This window comes from Elaeis guineensis, chromosome 13, assembly GCF_000442705.2.
Source record: "Elaeis guineensis isolate ETL-2024a chromosome 13, EG11, whole genome shotgun sequence".
In the NCBI taxonomy this organism is placed as follows: domain Eukaryota; kingdom Viridiplantae; phylum Streptophyta; class Magnoliopsida; order Arecales; family Arecaceae; genus Elaeis; species Elaeis guineensis.
In genome coordinates this window covers 70,301,253-70,324,978 of record NC_026005.2, presented here as the reverse complement: position 1 = coordinate 70,324,978, position 23,726 = coordinate 70,301,253, and the positions used below count along the sequence as shown (strand labels likewise).

The 23,726-nt window shown below is 46.1% G+C and overlaps 2 pseudogenes; both read right to left on the bottom strand.

The window, feature by feature from the left end:
* Nucleotides 1-484: 484 nt before the first annotated feature.
* LOC140853441 (G-type lectin S-receptor-like serine/threonine-protein kinase LECRK1) lies at nt 485-2,177 on the bottom strand (annotated as a pseudogene).
* A 15,832-nt stretch (nt 2,178-18,009) lies between these two features.
* LOC140853440 (G-type lectin S-receptor-like serine/threonine-protein kinase LECRK3) lies at nt 18,010-20,730 on the bottom strand (annotated as a pseudogene).
* Between the last annotated feature and the right edge of the window lie 2,996 nt (nt 20,731-23,726).

The window sequence follows — 23,726 nt, the reverse complement described above, 5'->3', positions numbered from 1 at the left end:
AGAAAGGGAGAGGCTTATTTATAGGAGATCCTAGAGTTCTAAAAGGCCTAGAGTTCTTCTCCGATCGGGATTCATCGGAGAAGAAGACTCCTTTCGGGAGTCCTCCTTCCGTCCCTTTTTTTTTTTTATCTTGGTTATTACACATGGCTATTAAATATTTTAGACTTGAGATAATTTAACTAAGATTTAAATTATAAAAGATATGAAAATAATTAAATCGATCAACTATTTTTCTTACCAAATCATATTCTTTCCCCAGTTGGTTCGGAAGCTAGCATGGGTAAGCCTCTAGCATTGATGGAATTCCTTCTTTTATGGATATCTAGCATGTTTCAACTCTTTTAAATAAGGAAATCAAATCAGAATTATTATGAATATATTTTAGTTCTTGTTGACTATGTCTATCGACACATGAGCAGAGATAATGCAAAAGTTTTATAATAAAAAAATAAAAATTACAAAGAATCATATTTTCTTACAAACTCTATCTCTAGAACTCGACATCCAGGACTTGTATATTCAAAACATATTCAATATACCAGTAATAATAACCACTGACACAATCAAAATTTTAGCTCTAAAGTTTTGCTTGGCAGTGATAATGGGAGCTGAAGAAGGGCTTTCTGCAGGGCTACTAACAGGCCTTCCTCCGGCGCTTATGTTGACCAGTTTGATGAATGTCGTGGTGGAGTCGTCGCTCTCTCTCATCCCATATCTCAATGGAAACTCCAGTTTACGGCACGTATTGTCTTTAAACAGAGCGGCATCACAGTTGCAATCTTTCAAAGATGCTTCTCCGCAATCTTCCTTTCTTGTCATGGACAAGGGTGCAGCGTAGGAATCAACCATCCAAGTTGCACTTTCCAGAGTGGAAATGTATGTCATGCTATCATTGACCAAGTAGCAACCCGCAGTGGTCGTGGTTTTTCTTCTGCATCCGTTCGATGTCCTGCTAGCATCAAGATAATCGAAACCAGGCAGACACATGCATACCCCTTGTCCATCAGCGAAAGTGCAGTAGCTGTTCACGCCACAGCTTCCCTTGACCTCGCACTGATCTGTGAAGTTTGGGAATTCAGCTAAAACCAGTTGTGTGTTTAACTCGAGATCGTGAGAATATAACCGGAAGATCCCATCCACGCCAAGCGTTGCACGATACACTTGTGTCGTCCCGTTCCGAAAGCCGCTTCTTAGACTGTATGTGACATTGCCGTTGAGCAGGTAAAGCCGACCATCATCATCGAGATTTAAGCTTTGGTAGCCATCTCGATCTGTTTGGGATGCCCAGTAAGCATCCTCTGGACTGTCTGATGATGCCACAGGATACAGAACGAGGTTCCCATCATTCTGCATCTTGAGATGAAACTTCCCACTCGAATGGTTGGTTTCTGATACGCTCGAAACAAGCTCAGATCCAGCGGGCAGCACCTGACCTGCCATGATTGTGTCAGTTGGATGGTCAAAGGTTTTCCATATGACATCAAAGTTAGGGTCATAGATGACGAAGTTCCCAGAATCGAGCATGGAAGCTGAGAAAGCATCGGTGCTTGTGTAAATCTTGGAGATGAGTCTCCATTCAGAGTTTTGTAGGAGCTTGACCCCTTCATGAGTTAGCTATAACACAGCATTTTCGGTGACCGGTGGATCATCTCGGTCTGCTGTCCATATAACAGTAGTGTTTTCAGAAGATGCCACGAGCCATATTCCTATGGAGAAGCCGGCACCTTCTGGATAGAATCCAAAGGCGAGACGTCCATTTGGTGAGAGCCATGATGTAGGGTTGGTGGAGGGATGGAGAGAGCTGTCCAATGTTATATTGGACTGCCTTGGTCGAGCTGCTTCCAGTGCAAACGCTAATGAGAAGATTAAGAGGAACAGGATGCAGGATGTTGCCGAAGCCATTAGATAAAATAACCAAGGATTGTAAGTAGTTGCTAATACCTTGCGCTCTATAAATTCTTTCGCGCACCGATTGCAAGAAATTGAGAGGAAAAACAGGAACTGGTAACGCTTTAGTAACAAGAATGGGAGATTCATTGGGTTGACCCCAAGTAAACGCCAATGGTTTGACCGCAAGTAAACACAACGGTACTGCGAATGACTCAGTAACGATGATGACAGATTCCTTGGGTTGACCCAAAGTAAACACAATAACTCAATGATTGAAGGTGGTGGGCTCACGTTCTTTATTTTGAGAGAGAATGGTGTGACGGTCTGGCCCCACTCAGCACTATTACTTCAGTATCAGCTGGTCTCATCTCTGTCGAATTATTGATCACTTGTTACAGATAAAAGCTTCTAAGCCAGCTTCTTGCACGCTAGCACAGGAATCTGCCCCTTCTTGACCGTGTCTCAGGCAGGCAACTTGCTTGTGATTGTTATGTTTATATGCAAATTGAAGCAGCATTAATTTGATTGCATGGAATTCCAGCATCTAGAAGCCAACTGCATTTCCCGTCTCTCACGCTTCAGCTGGACTCTCATTTGAATTAATGGAGCTGAAGTCTGATAATGAGTTATTCCTGATTGATATTTCGCTAATTAGCTTTTAATAAAAGAAAATGCTATTCCAGAGTGGTGCTGATGCGGTGCACAGTTATTCAAGCAGGCATCAATTCCTCTCCTCTCTTGCCACATAGGATAGTGAATGCACCAGCGAATCGAATGGTGCTGCATGCCGTAGCATAAAACAACCGTTCTTTCTTTTGCCATGATAATACGACAATCATTCAACCTCTCTAGATGATCATTTAGGCTTCGGGATGGATGCCCTTTAGGAACGTAGGATTCTGGATGCCGTAGAGTTTGATATTAGATGGATATAATACAGAAGTAGAACGAAGATCTAGCCAAATATTATAATGTGCTGATAGGTCCACCCATTATAGGGCCTATTAACGAAGCCCAGCCTACACCAATACTCACTACACCGCATGACTTAGACAACAAGGCACAAATTAACAATACAATCACTAATTAGTTTTGGGCTCCTTAAATATTCATTCAGACAACGACTCAGTTCGTATAGCATGATAAAACAATAAAACCAATCTACAATCTATGAAAATCCATCTTTATGAGAAATTCAAACATTCTTCCATTTGGGCGGCATTGCTTAAGGCTTCAACTTTAAAGAAAATATATTTATCACAAACATATATGTAATTTTACCAAAGAAAAGGCTAAGTTTATCTCATGTAACTATATATACAAATATTTTGAATGAATAACATCTTCAATCAAAATCCAATCTAACAAAATTACTAACATCAAAGATAACAGTCTTCATGTCATATATTGACATAAGACCATTCTGTAGTTGCAAATATTAATAATTTCATCAACATGAATCTTAAAGATGTAGTGCATGTAAAGTGAATATTGCATGCTTATATGATCAAAAACTTATAAAGTTTATCATTAGTCTACTTTATGATTTTAAATGAAATTTTTTATGCTTTCAAATGAAAGCTACTACACTTATGCTTAAGACTTTCATTTAAATAATATTTACAAATAATCATATGTGCACAAATACAAATGCGCTTCCAATATGAAAATAATGAAAAAGATACTTAACAAATACATGTTTTCAACCAAGCACATCAAAAAACCCTAATAGACCCATGTTTTTAACATGCTTAACAAATACATTGGATCTAAGTACTTTGGTCAATGGATCTGCCAATATTGTATTAGTCACTATGTGCTCAATTATAATATCACCTTTTTAACTAAATCACTGACTGCCAGATATTTTATCACTATATATTTAGAGGCGCTGGAATCCTTATATATTCTTTGGGAAGAATATAGCTGCACTATTATCACCAGAAATTTTAAGTTGTTTTAAGATGGAATCATCCAACATAAGTTCTGAGCTAAAGTTTCTCAACTAAATAGTATGGGTTGCAGCTCCTTAACATACCATAAATTTTGCCTGCATACAGTAGAAGAGGCAACAAGAATCTATTTTATACTTTCCAAAAAATAACCCCTGGAACCATCATAAAAAATATACCTAGAAGTGGATTTCATATCATCCATATATCCAACACAATCAGAATTATGTACAATATCCAGTTATCTCAAGATGATCATACTTTCTATAAACTAACATAAAATATCTGCTTTTCTGTAAATACATCAAAACCTTTAATTTGAGCTGCCTTCCGATACTCCATACTTGGATTTGCCGGAAATCTATTAAGAGCACTGACAGTATACACTATATCCAGTCTAGTAGTGCATGTAGCTTTGTGCATACATTAAACTACCCATAGTACTAAAATAAGGTACATTCTATATGAATTCTATTTAGACATCACTTTAGGATACTAGCTTCTATTGAATTTATGTTTCTTGACCATAGGTATATCTCGAGGTTTTTAGTGCATACCAAATCTATTTAGTAGATGATCATTGTAAGCTCTCTGAGATAACCCCAGTACAGCATAGACTCTATCTCTGTGAATCTCAATACCAAGTACAAATGAGGTTTTCAAAAATCCTTCATATCAAAAACTTTAGATAGCATATGTTTAGTCTCATACAATAATCCAAAGTTATTACTAGCAAGCAAATTATTATCTACATATAAAGCAAGGAAGATAAATTTACTCCCACTGCTTTTAAACTATATACATTAATTCACTTTATTTTCCACAAATCTAAGAGAACCAACAATTTCATCAAACATAAGATACTACGGCCTCGATACCTTCTTAAGACCATAAATGAACTTTTTAACTTTGCATACCATATATTTCTTTCGATTCTCAAGAAAACTTTAACTTATGTATATTTCTATAGAACAGCATGATACATGGAGTAAATCAATCATACTAGCCCAAGATCCAAAACAAATATCAAACAAAAAAATATTTATAAAAAATCGCAAGAAAAAAACATGACTGTGGAAGAAAAAAATTAGGAGAGAAAAATAAATTTATTCAAAAAAGAGTAAAGACTAAAACCTCACAAAGATGCCTTAGGAAAGAGTCTCCACATGCATAAATAATCTTTTATTTCTCTTTCTTTCCATGCCTCTCATACTCTTCCATATAATTTTTCTACCATCTTCCACCACACTTTTGTCACCATCTTCTACATACTAAGGAGATACCAAAAATTTCTTTAAGTAGAGCATCATGTGGGTGGAAGTCTGACTCCTATTTTAACTCAAAAAAATCAAAAATCTATTGGAACACAAACTCTAACAAACTTTAGAAGAAAATAATTAAATAGAATAACATTAGCTAGGTAGAATCCTAAAATCATTAAAATTAATAATCAACCAAAAACTGAATCCTAATTGGATTGAAATTTGATAATGAAATTCAATACTCCCTCTCATTACAAAGTCTATGCTAATAATACTGAATTTGTCAATGTCCTGAAGCGCCATTGTAGCCATCGTCATCATTGCTATAGTAATAGTGACATATAACAACTTATCAATAAATAATTGAATAGTAAAACTCTTTTATTAGTTTGAATAATAATTTCTTCGTTGGCTCATCCTTTTCGATGCTTATGTCGAAATCGATAATGTCCACCAACACTCTCTCTTAGAACTAACTCCACAATCATGGTGTCGAGATTCCTTCAAGCATCCAAATTATCTCAATGAGCATCAAGTTTCGATTATAATAACTATGAGCATCGGTCATTGCCTACAAACAAGTAAAATCAATAACCAAAATTTGGTCATATGTGCATACCTCCATGTGAGAAGCTTTAAGTGTTTGCGCATAGTTGGCTTCTCTATATGGAATCCAAGCTTTATGCATGGAGTCTTCTAATTGCTCAAATTTTAAAGTAGCTTCAAAATTTTAAATTGACCACCAAAGTGTAATAAGAATCATCTCCACTAAGTATATTTCTCTATTGCTTGATTTTCAAAGCTACTTCAAAATTAATTAACTTTTTATCCTCATAGCTGACTAATTCTCTATATGACATATTCAATTCTTGGATAACTTTGATATAACTCTCTTCCACATGATTCGATTCCCCAATATGGATCTCTATAACTAAATTAACTACAGCATCCTTTGACTCTTCTTGAGCAATTTCAAAATTAACGGATTTTTCAATCACGATCTCTTTTGATGTAGATCTACTTGATCAAGCATCTCTTGCTCAAGACTTTCCTCTGGACTTGATTAATCCTTAGACTTATCAACCTTGCCATACTCTGAATCTTCAGAAATTGATCCAATCTCTAATTGATCAAACTCTTTCTGTTTCAAATCTTTGTCTTTAAACCAATTTTGTTCTTTACTTAGATCTTTAAAAATGCCTGAAACCAAAATTCATTCTTCTGGTAATTTTGGTTTGGGATGTCTCAACTCGCATGAATTTGAATGGATAGTTGCAAGAATGTTTCACACTTTCTTTGATTGTATTCTTTACTTGCATCTCCAAATACAGATTGTATTATTCACTTGATTGCATGACAAATCACTCCTATTGTGCAATCTTCATGACAAAAGCATTTAAAAAATTCTTGAAACAAGTTCATGCAAATTGATCGACCTTGGAGTATCAGACTAACTCACACAAAAATTCCTCCTTTCCTTGAGACAATATTCCTATTTCCATCTTCAGCAGAATGATGACATGCATCATTGGTTTCTGACATCATGCTTCATGCAATTTGGGAAATGGTTGATTTTCTTGTACCGTTATGAATAGCTAGTAAGCCAGGTGTGGAGAAGAATCATAATGCAAGGAATGCATCTAAAAAACTATAAGCATTTTGGTGTTATGACACCTATCCAGGAAATCCACTTTCTTCCTTAATCTGGGCATTTTCTCTATAAACAGTAGTTTCCATGGGATTTAGGCATTTATGGTAGTGTTTATTATATATGTGTTGCATGTTACAAAACCAAGATTGAAAAGCATCTCCAAGTCTTTAATTTCCCAGGATTGTAAGAAGAATTTTGCATCATGCTTACTGTATGCACTGCTTTCTTGTTGACATACTAATGCCTATCTGGCTATCTCTCTTGAAGATAGCTTAAATTGATGAGGAAGGATAGTGGTTATCAATAATCTACTGTTGGGGCCTCATAGGACACGATCCTGATCCGAAGACAACAATGAAAATTTCAGGCAACTACAGAAAGTCTTAGACTTAAGAAAGGGCTCATGTAATCACAGTTAATAAATCCTGTGTCTCAGAAAGTCTTGCGAGAAAAGAATAATGTTGGGATATACCGATCGGTCCCTCTCATGTCGACTCTCCATCGGGCCCACCTGACCGGCACCCGACTCTACCGACCGCACCGACCGACGACTGCCGACACCGTCCGATCGAAGGTATGTCGATCGGGCAGACCCTCTCCGTTCCCGACTGACCGAACGACAGAGTCTTCTCCGACTCCCGCAACGCGCCAGACTGACCGTCGGAGGGTCTCTGGGTCTTCACCCGACATCCCACAACCAAATACCGACGTATGGCCGGTCGACTCCCCCAAACGCCGTACGACTGCTGAGGGCTGCCGTCCTGACAAAAGCATGCGGCGTGGCCACCCTGAGACATTGTCCTGCCAAGGACATAGATTAATCCCAGCGATTTAACAATCCACGGTGACTTGACAGTCCACGGTGACTCTGACAGCCTCCAGCAATTCGACAACTTCCCCAGTTGTCTGCGCCATTAATGACGGCACCACGCCGCGCTCTACTATAAAATGGGGAAGGCAACAGTGCTGTCGGGGGAGGTTCTTTTCAAAATCCCTGGACTCTTTCTGTCCCTCTCTTGTTGAGTTCTCCTGATTCTTTTCTACTGTTGCCTAATCTTCTCTCTGACTTGACCGTCGGAGGTATCTCCGATCAGTGTGGACTTCTCTTGCAGGTGCTCATTCCCGACAATCAGACGACGAGGGGATTGGCCGCAACAGGTTTTGGCACACCAGGTAGGGGGTCGCTCTCGTACTGGTCCGACCTCCATAGAGCTCGAAAAAATCTTTTCGAAATGATAAGAACCCGGGCTCAGCGATCGAGGGCCACCGGATCGGCGAGGCTCTCTTCCCGTCGGGAAGAGACCTCTCCTCCACCCTCCATGGCGGAGCCCAGCTCTCCATATCATGTGGTGACCACGGAGGCGCAAATTACGGCGATTGTGCGGCAGATGACTATGCTGACGGATGCAGTCAAGAGCCTTCAACAACAACCAACCCGATTGCCGCAATCACCGACGGCACACCCGATGCCCTCCAGGAGCAGCTGTCACAGCACTCCCACCGAGAGGAGGAGAGGCGGCCACGGCATGATACCCATCGGTCCCGACGACCATCTCCTTCCCAGCTGGAACGAGCGAGGAAGGAGAAGCGGCCGCAAACACCGTCTGCCTCCCTCTCAGATTTGTCGGAAGACTCCACGCTCGGGGTCTCCCAGCACCAACGAGCCGACGACTACGAACGCAGGTTCGAAGAAATCGACCATCGGCTTGTCCAGCTTCAGGTGGACGGACAGAAGTCTTCAAACGACGTCGACTTCCAGACCGCCCAACCTCTCTCCTGACTCATCCTCGATGAGCCGATTTCTAGTCGGTTCAAGATGCCTCATGTGGAGCCCTATGACGGCTCCACCGACCCAGTTGACTATCTGGAGAGCTATAAGGCTCTCATGACGATCCAAGGGGCGACCGATGCCATCCTCTGCATCGGCTTCCCCGCCACACTTCGCAAGGCCGCCAGAGCCTGGTACTCCGGCCTCCGCTCAGGAAGCATCCACTCCTTTAGACAGCTCGAACATGCTTTCGTGGCTCATTTCAGCACCAGTCGAAAGCCCCCACGAACCTCGGACAGTATTTTTTCCCTCAAGCAGGGAGAAAATGAGATGCTCCGACACTTCGTGATGTGATTCAACACGGCCACGCTCGATGTTCGGAACCTCAACGAAGACATGGCTATCTCAGCCATGAAGAGGGGGCTAAGGAAGTCCCGATTTACATACTCTTTGGATAAGACCCTCCCCCGGACATACGCCGAACTGCTGGAGCGCACGTACAAATACATGCACGCAAATGAAGGAGCTTCCGACCGGCGCCTGATTGAGACCAAGGGATCGAAGGAGAAGCGAAAGAAAGATCAGGCCCCTGCCGAGCCTAGCAGGCCCCCGACCGACAAACAGGTCTCACCCCAGTGACAGAGCCCGAGATCGCCTCGACGGCGAAGTCCGAGGTCGATGCATCCCAAGTATAACTCCTATACTCCCGTCTCTGCTTCTCGTGCATAGATTTTGATGGAGATCGAAGGGAAAGAATATTTGCGACGGCCTCCGCCTTTAAAGGCAAAGGGTCTCGACCGACGAAAATACTGTCGATTTCATCGGGGCCACAGCCACAACACCGAGCAGTGCATCCAACTCAATGATGAAATTGAGGCTCTCATATGTCGGGGGTATCTCGAAAAATTCCAAAGGAAACCGCCGACTCGACCCATCCCCGACTGACGACCCCAACCGATTGAGGAGGCAGCAAACAATCAGCCCACGGTCGGAGTCATCAACATGATCTCCAAACGACTGGACTCGGGGACAACTGCTGGAGGGGAGTCGATGAAGAAGCTACGCCAAGATGATATAATGACTTTTATAGATGAGGATGCTCGGAGAATCCAAACTCCCCATGACGATGCTGTTGTTGTCTCAGCAACAATAGCAAATTATGATATAAGAAGGATTTTTATTGATAATGAAAGTTCGACTAATGTTTTGTTTTACTTGACCTTCTCCCGAATGCGACTATCGGCTAATCGGCTCGAAAGAGTCTCCACGCCCATGGTGGGTTTCGTCGGGGAAGCCGTCACGATGGAAGGAGAAGTTACTCTTTTTATGACCGTCGGAATCGAACCACGACAAAGCACCGTCCACTTAACCTTTGCGGTCGTCCAAGTACCTTCGGCCTACAACGCCATACTTGGAAGACCTGGGCTAAATGCCCTCAAAGCTATAGTCTCGACCTACCACCTGCTGGTTCGATTTTCGACCAAAAATAGAGTCGGGGAGATGCGCGGGGATCAACAGCTTGCTCGGCGATGCTTCCAAATCTCTGCTCGAAGTAATGAAGCAAAGGACTCCCTGACGACCGACAAGTTGGACCAGTGGGGAGAGGAAGAATGGGGCGAACTGGCCGAACAGCTGGTTTCTGTCCTGATAGCGGAGAATCCCGAACGAGTGATCTGGGTCGGATCCCAATTATCTGACCCTGAGCAACGGCAGCTAGTGGAGCTACTGAAGGCCAATACCGACGTATTTGCTTGGTCGGCAGCGGATATGCCCGGCATCCCCCCGAAAATGATGACTCACCAACTCAACATCAACCCTGAAATGAGGCCGGTGCGGCAGAAGAAGCGGTCCTTCACCCCTGAAAGATAGAAGGCCATCGATGAGGAAGTGGACAAGCTACTCGAGACGGGCTTCATCAGGGAAACCACGTATCCCGATTGGCTCACCAATGTTGTCATGGTGAAAAAAGCCAACGGGAGGTGGAGGATCTGCATCGACTATATCGACCTAAATCGCGCCTGCCCGAAGGATAGCTTCCCACTTCTGAAAATCGACCAGCTAGTAGACGTGACGTCCGGCCATCGACTACTCAACTTCATAGATTCTTTTGTCGGATATAATCAGATTCGGATGGCGTCCGAAGATGAGGAGCACACAGCCTTTGTGACCGCCAAGGGCCTTTACTGCTACAGGGTAATGCCCTTCGGACTGAAAAATGCCGGGGCCACCTACCAGCGACTCATCAATAAGGTCTTCAAAGGCTAAATCGGGTGCAACATGGAGGTGTACGTGGACGACATGCTGGTGAAAAATACGCAGGCCTCAGAACATGTTCAAGATCTTGAAGAAACTTTTTGCACTCTTCCATGACATCGGATGAAGTTAAATCCGACTAAATGCACCTTCGGGGTGACTTCGGGGAAGTTCCTCGAGTTTCTCGTTTCTCAGTGAGGAATTGAGGCTAACTCTGAGAAGATAAAGGCAATCATCGATATATGGCATCCGAGCACCAAAAAGGAGGTACAGCAGCTTAACGAAAGGATCATCGTGCTCAACCGATTCATCTCTTGGTCGGTAGAGAGATACCTCCCATTCTTCAAGACCCTGAGACAGGTGAAGGACTTCTCTTGGTCAGACGAGTGCCGGCAGGCCTTCGAAGATCTGAAAAGGTACTTGGCCTCCCCGCCACTACTTGTAAAGCCGAAAGTCAGAGAAATATTGTACCTCTATTTGGCAACCTCCCCAGAGGTGGTTAGCTCGGTGCTCGTCCGGGAGAACGAGAGCCAAATTCACCAACCCATATACTACACCAGCAAAGTGCTCCATGAAGCTGAAGCTCGATACTCAAAGATGGAGAAAATGATATTCGCCTTGATCGTGTCTGCACAACGACTCCGTCCGTACTTCCAAGCGCACGCTATCGTGGTCCTCACCGACCAGCCCCTGAGGGCAATCTTGTGCCGCCCCGACATATCGGGATGACTGACGAAATGGGCAATGAAGCTAAGTGAGTTCGACATTCAGTACCGACCGTAACCTACCTTGAAAGCCCAGATCTTGGCCGACTTTATTGCGGAGTGCCCAACAACCGACCAAGGATCGGAAGGTGGGAGCCCTGGAGAAGTTGCAATCTCCGAACCTGACCCCTGGTCTACCTGGGTGTTGCACATCGACGGAGCTTCCAACGCTCGAGGGAGCGGGGCCGGGTTCCTGCTTACCAACTCAGAGGGAGTGGTTATCGAGTACGTCCTCCGGTTTGACTTCAAAGCCTTCAATAATCAAGCCGAGTATGAAGTGCTCCTCGCTGGCTTGAGAGTAGTGAAGGAGCTCAGAATCGACAGCCTCAGAGTCTTCTCCGACTCCCAGCTGATCGTGGGGCAAGTTGAAGGCGACTTTGAGGTGCGAGACCCGACCATGGCACAATATCTCCAGGAGGTGAGAGATCTCATGACACACCTCAAGTATTTCGAGATCTCCCACATTCCCAGGTCAGAGAATGCTCGGGCCTATGCACTCTCCAAGCTTGCGGCATCAGCCTACGATGCCTTGGGTCAGACATTGGTGGAGAGTCTCAAGCAGCCGAGCATCGACAGGACCGAGGAGGTGCTGCAACTGGCAGTCGAACCAAACTGGATGGATCCGATCGTTCGGTATCTGACCGACGGAACCAGCCCTGAAGATCCCACGGAAGCCAAACGACTCCGATGGGTGGCCTCCCAATACGTGATAATGGATGGCCGACTCTATAAAAGGTCGTTCTCCCTTCCCTTGCTCAGGTACTTGGGACCGACTGATGCGGACTACGCGCTCAGAGAAGTGCATGAAGGGATCTACGAAAATCACTTGGGAGGCAAATCCTTGGCCTACAAAGTCCTACGACAGGGTTACTACTGGCCCACCATGAGAAAGGATGCGGCCGAGTTGATTCGGAGGTGTGAACCATGTCAGAGGTACGCTAACCTACAACATCGACTAACCAACCAAATCACTCCTATTGTCGCCCCGTGGCCCTTCGCCCAATGGGGGATCGACATACTCGATCCTTTCCCTCCGGCATCTGGCCAAAGGAAGTTTATAGTCGTCGCAATCGACTACTTCACTAAGTGGGTAGAAGTCGAACCTCTGGCGCAGATCACCGAGCGAAAGATGGAAGACTTCATCTAGAAGTCTATCATCTTTAGGTTCAGACTACCGCACATCATTATCACCGACAATGGACGATAATTCGACAATCGAGACTTCTGAGAGTTCTGTACAAGATTTCATATGATGCATCGACTGACCTCGATCGGGCACCCACATTCCAACGGTGAGGTCGAGGTGACCAACCGAACTATTCTGCATGGACTAAAGATCCAACAGAATGAAGTCAAAGGCCTCTGGGTCGAAGAATTGAATTCCATCCTATGGGCATACCGAACGACACCCCGTGTCCCGACCGAAAAATCTCCATTCAGCTTGGCCTATGGGATGGAGGCAATGATCCCGCTCGAGATCGGGCTACCATCGATTAGAGTCGAGCAGTACCAAGAGCCGGGCAACTCCGAGTGTCGGAGAGCCGACCTGGACCTCCTACCCGAACTCCGGTGCGAGGCTCAACTGTGCATGACTTCCTACCGACAGAGAGTAGCCCGATACTATAACACTAAGGTTAAGCCGAAGCTTTTCAGGCCTGAGGATCTGGTCTTAAGAAAGGCAGAAGTTTCGAAGCCTCTAGACTAAGGGAAGTTGGCTCCGAACTGGGAAGGACCCTACAAGATAGCGGACACCTACGGACCGAGAGCTTACTGACTGGAGACTCTAGAAGGAAGCGCCATTCTCCGAACTTGGAATGCCGACAATCTGAGGTTGTACTACCAGTAAACTCTGTATGTCCTTGTTTGGAATGCAAACTCAGCTTCAAAACTTCAGAATCTAGAATCTCAGCCCTCCAATGGTGCGCCGGTGCTTGCTAGTAGTACGAACCCCGACGCCACGACTTGGGCCCAGCATTCCATTGGAAATCTGCGATCCAATCGTCGATGGCGTGTCGGACTCTTGCGATGACCAACATATCTACGTTGGTGGAAGGCCGGTGATGGCGATGAAACCCCCCTAAGTTGAAGCTACACCCCTTCCGCGGCCAGCTCCTGAGCAAGGCGGCTGGCTAACTTGCCGACTTGGCTCCGACCAAGAAAGGCAAAACGCCAATGCGACCAACATCGCGTTCGCAACATACCGACCAGGTCACGATCGATCGAAGGTTATTCGACTTACCACCATTTATCACATACGCCCGACAAAGAATCGGACAATAGATAACCGACTTGTCATCAACTAAATGCGTCGGACACTATTCAACTGTCAGACTCTAAAAGATGATCGGGTCGAAGAGCTACGCCCGAAGGATGGACGATGCCCGACTCGACAAACATGCCCGACTTAGGTCTGGGCAATGGGCGTTCGACTCAAGCCCTCGACTGTCAGGTCATACGACAGTCAGGAGGTCGATCTGAAATTGGAGCTCGCTCTGCCTTTACCATGGCGTGCGCTACCGACTATTCTAGATGGTTACCTGAAATCCTACCGAACGTCCTAGCTAGGTACGTCGGGCCTACGACTTATACGCCCAAGGGTGTTTCGGCAAGACATGCATTCCAAGATACATTTCAGATACATAAAAAGAAAGAAGAGTTGAAAATTTTTCAATTTCATTCAAACTTGAACTGAGTTTACAAAATTGGGCCGAAGCCCGATTACAAGTACATTAAACAAAAAAAAAAGGGGATGCTCCGACTACTCGCCGGAGTCGGCTTCCTCTATCGGGAGAAGTTCGGGGGTGGTCGGTGTATCCACTCTGGCCGAGGTAGCGTCGGGGGTCGGAGCCACCTCGCCTTCGGCAGCCTGGTCTGCGTTGGCCTCCTCCACGGCAGTGTGATCTCCCGACGATGGGTCGGCCACCTCTTCTATGGCTTGGCCCTCCGACTCTAGGGGAATGACGCTGCTGAGATCAAGCTCTGGATACAGACCTTGGACTGCACTCCGGACGTCCTCGTACCCCACTCGATACGAGATGAAGCCGCTCTCCAATAGTTCTTCTCGGTATTCATCGGAGCAGCGGAAGTCCTCCACGGCTCGACCCATAGCCTCTTTCGCCGACTCCGCCTCCGCTCTCGCTATGTCTGCGTCGGCTTGAGCAGAGGATAAGTTTTCTTCAGCCTTGGCGAGATTCTCCAAACTTATCCGAAGCTGCTCGCGTTCGGCCTTGAGCTCCCCGACGGAGTCGTCCCGCTCGCGACGCAGCCGGCGAACAGTGTGGGACTTTCGCTTGGCTTCCTCATGAGCTGACTGCAGCTCGGTCCCCGAGGTGGCCAGAGCACCGGTAAGGCGGGAGACCTCCTCGGTGAGGTGGGAGATCTCCTCTTCAAGCCGGGCCTCCCGATCGACCGACTGCTTCAGCTGGTTGACCATTACCGCCTTATCCACCTCGACGGCCATGGCCTTATCTTTTCAGGCTGCCCGGAGATCGCTGAATCTCTGATATCCGACCTCCAGCTCGGACATATTGTAAATTAGTTGCAAATAACAAGACCGACCGTCAGAAGACCGAACTTATAAAAAGCAATGACGAAAATGAAGAGTAAAAGAAAAAGACTTACCCGGATCATGGTCGGGTAGAAGGAGAAAAGCATGTTGGATACCCGTTGATTCTTCATGACCTCATGATCGGCCGAAAGGATAATCGTCTGGCACAACCTCCTGGCCAAGTCGTGGTTGGCTAGGGCCGACACTCCTTCGAAAAGTAGGGCGTTGGACGATGCACCGCGGCCGACCGACCTCCTGTCGTCGCCTGGCGCCATCGAAGCCTTCCCTCGTTCAGACACCCAGGCCCTGACATCAGAAAGAGAGGGTAGGCTCGAGCCCAACTAGGTCCCTCCCGAGGGTGCAGCGGCCGCCGACGCAGGTTGATCGGGCTCGCGTGCCTCTTCTCGAACCTCTTCCGTCGGCTGTGCGACCGACACATCCTCGATCGTTTCCTCGGCCACCCGTCCCTTGGGTAGGGCTGCTCCCTCGACCGATCGTTCCTCGGACGGGGCTTCAGTGGACACTGTCGGCACCGACAGTGGGATGATAGCTCCCGGTCCGACGCCCGTTCGGAGTCGGGCTCTGCTCCCGCCGCCGCCGGCTTGCTCGGTGGTGCTACTTGAGGCCTCTTGGGAGGTCGTGATGGTTCGGCTCCATGCGCCGGCCTCTTCCATGCCGCATGTTGTCAAACGTCGGCTTCCGTCAACCTCACCCTCGACAGCATGTCTGCAATTTCAACAGAGGATGAGCACCAAAAAAAAAAAAAGAAGAAAAGAGAAGAAAAACAGACCTAGGCGAGGAACCGAGCTCAAACCGGCGTCATATAGGGCTTGCTCGGTGACGAGCTCCCTCTGCTTCGGCACCAAGATGTCCTTCAAGCGATGGAAGTCCTCTCAGTCCCCATCCTCCACCCGACTGTTCTCATTTGGTTGGGTTCGGGGATCCCCCCAGCGGGAAGGGAACCCCCAAGGAACAGGAGAAGAGACGAAGAAGAACTGGTTCTTCCATCCATGAATCGACGATGGAAGATCAGTGATGAAGGAAAGACCCTTTCGAGGGTTGAAAAACCACTACCCTCGGGCTTTAGGGTGGGGTCGGAGAACAAAGAAGGCTCGAAAGAGGAAAATACGAAGATTAATCGGCAAAAGCCGACACAGCAAAGCAAAGCTGACTACTAGTCAGACCGAGTTCGGCGCCAGCTGCGCCGGACATAGTCCGTAGTAGTCCAGCACGTTCCAGACAAACTTCGAAATCGAAAAGCGAAGACCGATCCAGAGGTCCTCGATGTAGAAAGCCACCTGGCCCGCGGGCGGGTTGTTAACCCGACCATCGGCTCCAGGGGCGAATAGCCGAAACTGCTCCGGGATGCAGTACTACTCCCGAAGCCGATCGACATTCGGCCCCGAAAGTGAAGAGACCTCCACCTCCGGGGTCGATCGAGAATCGTCGGTCGGATTCCCCGACCAACTTCCTCATGGAGAGGTTCTGGCCATGATGCTAGAACCGAAGTCAAAAAATGAGAAGAAGAAGAAAGAACTTTTCAAAGAAGCAAGGAGAAAAGAAAGACAACGATGAAGGCTCCTAGAAAACTCTCTAAGGAAGGAAGCGGGGACAACTACCTGAGGCAAGGGATCGCTCGGCCAGAGTCTCGGCAATAGGTTTGAAAAGTAGAGTTTTGGATGTAGGTGACCCTGTATATATAGTGCCCCTCGACGGTCGAGATGAGAGCATGCCCAACGAGGATCTCCCAGATCGTGATACGTAGCAGCATTTGGGTCTTCCCTCGGTCTGACGATTCGACGCACCTGCCCCAGATCAGGCTACGTCGCCTTTATCTTCCTGAACGGATTTGGCCCAATGGCCCCCTGCCATGTGGTGAAAAAATCACGACGGTTTGCGTTCCCGAAGAGATGGCAGGAACGGCGGTTTCTATTCCCGATAGGACATCTGACACTGATGGGGTGCCTGACACCCATAAGACTTCTGGTGCCGGACCAAACGTTAGTACGGTCGCCAGAGTCAGAGCATGATGCGATGGATATCCACTCCTTTCGTCCGAAGCCGCCGCCCCATGCGAGGACGCTGGCCAGCACGACATCCGACTCAGGAGTGGGGGAGCAACTATTGGGATATACCGACCGGTCCCTCTCACGCCGACTCTCCATCGAGCCCGCCTGACCGGTGCCCGACTCTACCGACCGCACCGACCGACGACTGCCGACATCGTCCGACCGAAGGTATGTCGGTCGGGCAGATCCTTTCCGTTCCTGACTGGCCGAACGACAGAGTCTTCTCCGACTCCCGCAACGCGCCAGACTGACCGTCGGAGGGTCCCTGGGTCTTCACCCGACATCCCACAACCAAATGCCGACGTATGGCCGGTCGACTCTCCCAAACGCCGTACGACTGCTGAGGGCCGCCGTCCTGACAAAGGCATGCGGCGTGGCTGTCCTGGGACATTGTCCTGCCAAGGACATAGATTAATCCCAGTGATTTAACAACCCACGGCGATTTGACAGTCCACGGTGACTCTGACAGCCTCCGGCGATTCGACAACTCCCCCAGTTGTCTGCGCCATTAATGACGGCACCACGCCGCGCTCTACTATAAAACGGGGAAGGCAACAGTGCTGCCGGGGGAGGTTCTTTTCGAAATTCCTGGACTTTTTCTCTCCCTCTCTCACTGAGTTCTCCTGATTCTTTTCTACTGTTGCCTAGTCTCCTCTCTGACTTAATGTCGGAGGGTCCCCGCCGGAGGTATCTCCGGTCAGTGTGGACTTCTCTTGTAGGTGCTCGTTTCCGGTGATCAGGCGATGAGGGGATTGGCCGCAACAAATAAAATTGTAAAATGCTTGAACTATGATTTACATGGAAACGACTACTTATCTTTTACAAGTAATTCTGGGGGAAGCACAACGCTTTCTCCATTTCCATTCTCCAAAAAAAAGAAAAAAGAAAAAGAAAAAAGACTGCATCATCTTATACATAAAGTAAGATGGATATTGGAAATATAAAGATTGTGCATCCCGCATCATTAGGTTCCGAAATTCAAAAAACATACAAAATGAGAAATATGATCACCTAAACATGGAAAGAGTGCATCTTGTTTTATTAGGAATAGAAATCACCATGCCGATCATTCTTGAATGGACAAACCACCATACAAGTCCGGTGGGACTTTAGACAGGCTTGACGACACTTGCAGATCAGGAGCTAAATCCAGGTGGAGGAAGTGATATGTCAACATTCCCTTCCAGCATCATCACCACATTCTTCATACAAGGGCGAATACCTGGCTCTGACTGAGCACACCAAAGCCCCACTTTCACAAACCTATTCAACTCTATCATATCTACTTCATCAGGCACAAGCTTCTCCAACTCTCCAGCCATAAAGCAGTGATGGACCCAGTCCAGAAGAATAATTGCATCTGCTTCAGCTTCCAATTCCATATTTCTCCTGCAGCATACGATTTCGAGCAATACAATGCCAAAGCTATAAACATCTGCCTTCACGGATATCGGTGCACTCTTGTGCCATTCCGGTGCAAGGTACCCCCTTGTCCCTCTAATGCCCGTAAACGTTCTTGTCTGACTTGGCATCAACAACTTTGCTAACCCAAAATCTGATATCTTTGCTGTCCGATTATCATCCATCAATATGTTTTGAGGCTTTATGTCGCAATGAATGATACGAGTTTCACACTCCTCATGCAGATAATGGATCCCTCTAGCTATGTCTAACGCAATCCTTACCCGCTCATCCCAGCCTGGGCGTCTGTCAGCCTTAAAGATAAGGTCTGCAAGCGATCCATTGCTCATGTATTCATAGACTAGGAGCCTGTTGGTACTTTCATCACAGAAGCCAAGCAGTCTTACCAAGTTCTTGTGGTGAGTTCTTCCAATTGTGCTCATCTCTGTTCGGAACTCTCTTTCTCCCTCAGCCACCACCTTCTCAAGTCTTTTTACAGCTATTACTCTTTGACCACGAGGCAAGGTCCCCTTAAAGACAGTTCCAAAAGCTCCCTTACCTAGCTCTTCCTTGAAACCATCGGTCGCTTCCCTCAGCTCACGATAGGAAAATGATCTGGGTGCTATTTCGTCCCCCAGAGCTGGCTCTCTATTTCTCCGCATCCTTCTGTACCTTCCAGCTTGATACCTGTAAAAAATGAACATTAAAGCAGCCAAGGTAGAAATTATACCGGTAATAAGTGCCACTGACACAATCAAAATCTTAGTGCTAAACTTTCGCTTGGTAGTTGTAACAGGAGCTGCAGCAGGGTTTTCTGCAACGCTACTAACGTGTCCTTCTCCGGCACTCATGTTAACCCGCTTGATGAATGTTGCACAATATTCAGTGCTGTCTCTTATCACATATCTCAACGGAAGCCCCTGTTTCCAGCATATATTGTCTTGAAACAGAGCGGCATCACAAAAGCAATCTTTCAAACATGCATCTCTGCAATCTTCCTTGCTTGTCGGATACGTTTGTTCAGTATAGGCATCGACCGACCATGTCACGTTCTCCAGAGTAGACATGTATGTCGTGTTATCATTGTTCAAGTAGCAACCAGAGGTGGTGAAGTTCCTCGTGCATCCGCTAGATGTCCTGTTACCATCAAGATAATCGAAACCAGGCAAACACTCGCATGCCACTACTCCTTGTGCGGAAGTGCAGTAGCTGTTCAAGCCACAGGTTCCTTGACCCCGCACAGATCCGTTAATTTTGGGAATTCAGCCAAAACCTGTTCTGTGTTTAACTCGAGATTGTGAGAATATAACCGGAAGATCCATGCACATCAAGCGTTGCGATACACTCGTGTCGTCCTGTTCCAGAAACCTTTCGTTAGATTGAATGTGGCACGGCCATTGAACAGGTACAGCCGACCATTATCATCGAGATTTAATCCCTGGTAGCCTTCTAAATATGGCCCCATGGAGCGGTAAGCATCCTCTGAAATATCTGGTGATGCCGAAGGACACCAAACTATTTGCCCATCAGTCTGCACGCTGAGCTGAAACTTCCCACTCGAGTGGTTGGTTTCTGATACGCTCGAAACGAGCTCAGATCCAGCGTGCAGCACTTGACCTGCCATGATTGTGTCAGTCAGATTGTCAAAGGTTTCACTTATGACATTAAAGTTAGAGTCATAGATGACGAAGTTCCCGGAATCGAGCATGGAAGCAGAGAAAGCACCGGTGCTTGTGTAAATGTTCCAAGATATGAGTCACCATTCAGAGTTTTGTAGGAGCTTGAGCCCTTCGCGAGTTAGCTTTAACACAGCATCTTTGGTCACCAGTAGATCATCTCGGCCTGCTGTCCATATAACAGTGGTGTATGGTACGAGCCATATTCCGATGGAGAAGCCAGTACCTTCTGGGTAGAATCCAAAGGCAAAACGTCCATTTGGTGAGAGCCACGATGTAGGGTTGGTAGAGGGATGGAGAGAGGTGCCCAAGGTTATGTTGGACTGCCTTGGTCGAGCTGCTTCCAGTGCAAACGCTAATGAGAAGATTAAGGGGAACAGGACGTAGGATGTTGCTGATGCCATTAGAGAAAATGACCAAAAAAGGATTGCAAGGACTTGCCAATATCTTGTGCTCTGTAAATTCTTTCGTGGACCGCTTGCAGACAATTGAGAGGAAAAACAGGATCTGGTAATGCCTCAGCAAGAGAAATGAGTGATTCATTGGGTTGACCCCCAGTAGACACAGCGGAACCGGTGATTCAGTAACGATAATAACATACTGCTTTGGGTTGACCCAAAGTAAACGCAACGACTCCGTTATCGAAACTGGTGCGGTTCACGTGTTGGGTGATATCTAAGGAGTTGACGATTGAATTGGAGAATACACAGATATTTTTAACGAGTTGCTACTGCAGAGCTCTCAATAAGAAATATATGGGGTCTGAAGTTTGGAGGAAAAAATCTGTAATTTTGTTACTATAAGCTGACAATCCTCATTTATACCGCCAGCTAGACAACTCTAGAAATAGAAATATTCCATGGAGAACTAAATAAACTCATATCATCAAAGAACTTTTGACTAACGGAAATCTGGAAACTTGACAGTTACATAGATATTTTAGGGACTTCAAAATAGAAAATGTTACTCCAGAAAATTCCTTATGCCAAGGAAGTACATTACTCTTCAACGCTTCCCTTAATATAATCAACTTTCTAAGAGTAGGGTGCAAATGAAACAAGTTGCTTGCGAGCGACTTGAGCTCAACTCGACTTGATTATTATCGAGCTCGAGTAGTCAAATCGAACTCGATACTCGGCTTAAAAGTTTGTGAGCCTACTTGAGTTTGTATATATATTTAATAATATTATTTTTATTTATAATATATATTAATATATATATATATTATTAGTAGGCTCAATTTCAAGCTCGAGCACTACAAGAAAAATATTTTTTAGCGATGGCTATTAGCGACGGTAATTTTGCCATCGCTAATAACCCTTTTACCGACCACTAATGGTGACCAAAAGAAAAGCCGTCGGAAAAAAAAGGTATTAGTGACGAGATTTTTAGTTTTTAGCGACGGCTAATTGCGTCACTAATAAATAGTAATTTTATTTTTTTAATTGGATCATAAGATTATTAGTGATGGAAATATCGTATTAACGATGATAAATTTTTATTGCTAATAATTATTACCGACTGCATTAGTAGCGACGGCGTTAGCCATTGCTAATAATCTTAATTTTTTCTCCATCGATCCCCCCCCAGCCCTCATTCCCCCTCCAAACCCTCGTTTTCCCTCCATCGATCCCCCCCCACCCTCATTTTCCCCCACCCGATGATCAAGACCCCCGACCCTCCTCCCTGGCACTCTCGAGTTCTAGGTTGGCTCCTCCGCCGGCGACCTCCCCCATCCTCATTTTTCCCCCACCCGACAATCGAGATCCCTGACCCCCCTCCCCAGCCCTCTCGATTTATGGATTGGCTCCACCGCTGCTGATGCCCTCATTTCCCCCACCCCCTCCCTCACCCTCGTTTTCCCCCACCTAATGCTAAGAACCCCATTTTCCCCGACCCCCCTCCCCAGCCCTCTCGATTTCTAGGTTGGCTCTCCCACCAATGACCGCCCTCAGTTTCCCCCGCCTCACTTTCCCTCACCCAACGATCGAGACCCCCGATCCCCCTCCTCGACCCTCATTTTTTCCTCTCGATTTTGGGTTGGCTCCCCTGCCGATGATTGACTCACCCCCCCACCCTCTCGTTCTGCCCCCCCTTCTACCCTCGATTTTCATCTCCCCCACCAATGATCGAGACCCCCCTCTCCCCCTCTCTCGGTTCTCTAGCACCGCCTCCCCCTTTGCTGTCCCCACACCACCGTTCCCTTATCGGATCGATCATTCCCTTACCGAATTTGCTGCCTCTCTTGTCGAATACTCCACCCCGCATACCAGTTCCGTCACCCCTTTGCTGGATCCATCGTCCCCATGCAGGATCGTCGTCCCCATCCCTGCACCACCATTCCTGCACCACCAATGTCTCTATGCCTGCATTTTGATGAGTATTAGCGACGACAGCCAAGCCATCGCTAAAAATCTTTTTATTTTAATATATCAATTAATTTTAATTAATTATTTATTTAATTAGATGTTAATTTAATTAATTAATTATATATTTTATTTAACTATGATTAGGGCTGGAGTTGGGTTCGAGCCAGCCCGATGGGCTTTAGGCTGTTCCGAATTCAAATCGGGCTTCGGGCTAGGCTTAAAATAGTTTCGATCGGATTTGAATTTAATTATAGGATCTATTTGAATTTCGAATCAAGCTCGGATATATCTTTGACCCAGCCCAAGTCCGGCCCAAGAGTGGGTCCGATACTATCGGCCCGCATCCAATCTAAAGTTAATAGTGCTTTATTCATAAAGAGGCTATGATGACCGCCTGTGTGAGATGCACCTAAAGAGTCTAAAGAGAGATGGAGGTGATGCATTTTTGTTCTTATTGTTATAGTTGTAGAGCGAGCTTGGACGTTCTATTATATCACAGGCAACCGCTTGTAGCCATCTCATGGTTAAAGGTATAGAGAAACTTGCAATGCCTTATTTTTCAATAACAGATCTGAGCTTTCTTCTTTTCCTCTTTCCCTTGTTTATTTTGTTGGTCTTTGATTTAAGTACTATTTTTAAGTTTTTATTTTATTTTTTAAAAAAAATTTTACTCCTAGTTTTAGCCTTCTTACTTTGCAGCCACCTAATGGTTCGGATCCGCCCAAATGGGTTTGGACTGAGCTCGGGCCTGGACTAGGGCCGAGCCCGAGCCTGATTTTTCTTAAAATCATTGGGCCTAAGTTCGATCCAAAGCTCGAATTTGCAGCTACCTCATAGTTCAGACCCGCTCAAATGGGTTCAGGCCTGGCTCAGGCTTGGGCCAAGGCCAGACCCAAGCTTGATTTTTTTCAAAATTATTAAGCCTAAGCTCGACCCGCAGCCTGAAAAGAATTTTTGGATCGAGCTAGCTTGGGTAAGGGTAGGGTCCAGCCCTGTCCGACCTAGTTCCAGTCCTAGTTATGATGAAAATTTTGGATGATTGATTTTTAATTAATAATTTTTATTAAAATATATATTATATTTTTTGAGTCTCTTTTTGTTCTTACTGTTCTTTTTTTTCTTAC